The sequence below is a fragment of the Lupinus angustifolius genome, chromosome LG13 (assembly GCF_001865875.1).
Source record: "Lupinus angustifolius cultivar Tanjil chromosome LG13, LupAngTanjil_v1.0, whole genome shotgun sequence".
Lineage (NCBI taxonomy): Eukaryota > Viridiplantae > Streptophyta > Magnoliopsida > Fabales > Fabaceae > Lupinus > Lupinus angustifolius.
Window position 1 is genome coordinate 4,685,704 of NC_032021.1, and position 2,838 is coordinate 4,688,541.

Consider the following 2,838-nt stretch of genomic DNA (forward strand, 5'->3'; position numbering starts at 1 on the left):
AGAAAGTGGGATCTTCATTCATCAGGCTAAATATTACAAAGAGCTACTTAAGAAATTCGATATAGAAAAATGTAAGGAAACATCCACTCCTATGGCATCTGCATGATAGAGGTAACAAAATATCGTGGTATGATTGGCTCATTACTTTATTTAACTGCAAGCCGACCTGATATTATGTTTATTGTATGCATGTGTGCTAGATTTCAGTCTTTACCTAAGGAATCACATTATATAACTGTTAAAAGAATCATGAAATATTTAAAAGGAACAACTAATATGAGATTATGATATCCTCGGGATGCCTCACTATCTTTGGTGGGATATTTCGACTCCGATTTTGCCGGATGTAAATTGGATCGGAAAAGCACTAGTGGTACTTGTCACTTGTTGGGCAGTTCATTAGTTGCATGGCACAGTAAAAAGCAAGCTTGTTGCTTTGTCCACCGCCGAAGCGGAATACATTGCCGCTAGTGTGTGTTGCGCTCAAATCCTTTGGATGAAGCAGCAACTTAAGGACTTTGGTCTTAAACTAGAAAAGATCCCCATTAAATGCGATAATACAAGTGCCATAAACCTATCCAAGAATCCCGTTTTGCATTCTAGAACCAAGCATATTGAAATTAGACATCATTTCTTACGTGATCATGTTCAAAAAGGTGATTGCGTGCTTGAATTCGTTGAAAGTTGAAACCTCTAAACAGTTAGCAGATATTTTCACCAAGCCCCTTCCACGGGATACTTTCTATGTTCTAAGGAGAGACCTTGGGATTCTTGATGAACAATATCTTGATTAAAACTGTCTAGATATTCTTGATGAACAATATCTTTTAAAATGCATGCATAAGTCCCAAAAAGTTGAAACCGTTCTTCTTGATCTAAAAATTACCGTGTTTAATCGATTAAAACATCAAACTTAATCGATTAAGTTTTAATATTAATCGATTACCTGGGCATCAGTTTTGAAAAATCATTTTTCGTATGATTTTAATCGATTAACCACGCCCGTTAATCGATTAAAACCAGCAGTATAAGTGCATACAACATTTCGGTTTCACACTTTTTTTGGCATTTTCTCTATTTCCTCTTCCTCTTGAGTATCTGTAACCGTGATACAACTAAATCAAGTGCATTAACCTAGATACACCCCTAACCCTATCTAATCTCCTAGAAATCTCTAATTTCACCCGATTTCACTTCAATCCCGTTTTCCCCCAAATCAAAACCCTAGGTTAGGTTTGCCACATTCCCTCTCTGGTTCGTCCAAAATCAACTCAGTTTCTGCAAAACAATGGAACAAAGTCGCCCAAAAAGGTTCAAAACCCCTGCTAATCGTGGAAGAAGACTGGAGTTTGGCTCATCCTCCACTCGGAGCATCCAACAGGACCGTGGTGACCCATTCTACTCGCTCATTCTGTAAGAGACCCGTTTGGCTAAATTTCAAGGACGAAAACCCACATATGTAAGGTATGTTGATCTAACCTGGATGGCGGAACAAAATTTCAGTTTCTCGCATGATATGGAGGCTCATGGAGCCGTTAAATTTCTGGAATTGAAGTGATAAGTCTACCCTACTCTAGTTAGGGAATTTTATGCAAACTTTAGGTATAAGGATGGTAAATATTGATCTATGATTTCTGGAAAACTGTTTGAGATTAGTGATGACCTGTTTATTAATGTTGGTGGGTTATCCTCTTTGGGTTATGGTATAGGAGACTGCTCATGGGTTAAGGATATTTTTGATGCTACTGAGGTGTATAAGTCGTTTCTTAGAGGACCTCATCTGTACATTCAGGGTGAATTAACCAAGGTTGGGTCATTATCTGTTGAGAATAGGCTGCTACATTATATCATCGTTGCAGAGGAACACAAATCATGTACAACCCACTGTGAATGATTTGCGTTTCATGTACGCTGTTAAGAACAATGTGATGATTAACTGGCCTAAGGAGATCTTAAAGGTCATCAATAGTGTTTCTCTGTCGCAGTCTAAGTTGCTTCCCTACAGTATCTTTATATCATAGATTGTGGATTATTTGCGTATTGACGTTACTGACACTATTATTGTTGAATATATTGATAAGGATCATTTGGTTGGTGAGAGTCTGATTCACAAGATGGGTATCTACAAGTACGGTACTACTTGGAAATACCAGGAGGACCATACTACTATTGATCTGGAGTTGTCCAGTGATGATGATCGCTACTATTGATCTGGAGCTGTCTAGTGATGATGATCAGGATGGCCTGGGTGATGAGAATGCTACTAATCAGGGGGAGCCCTCTAGGACAGCATCACATGATTCCGTTTTTGGTATGGCTCATATAGAAGCTATGGAACAAAGGCTCAACAACCGCATGGATCTACACTTTCAAGGGTTGAAAGACTCGTACTATGCTGGTCTGGAACAGTACGAAGAACGTCAAATTGCTTATTCTGACAACCAATACCAAACCGTGAGGAATCTGATTCATTCAACATCCGAAGCTCAGAACGCCTTCATTCGCTCTACAGCTGAAGCTCAGAATGCACTGCTTTGTTCTGGATTTCAGAAGTTGACTATGTTGATCAGTGGTGACCAGACTGTAGCTATTCTTGATGATGAGATTGATCTTCCTCCACCTCAACCGTAGCTTAGGAATCTTTAGATCTAGGTTATCCTACCCTTAGGTTTATATCTTGAGTTGTTGCACTTTATGGATTCAGTTGTTATTATTGTTTCAAGACTTATTTGTGATTTTTCTGACTTGGTTTGACATTTTCTGACTTATTGTTTCAAAATAGCTTATTTGGTTATTTGGATGGTTCTTGATCATATGAGATTTTCTGGTGCATAAATT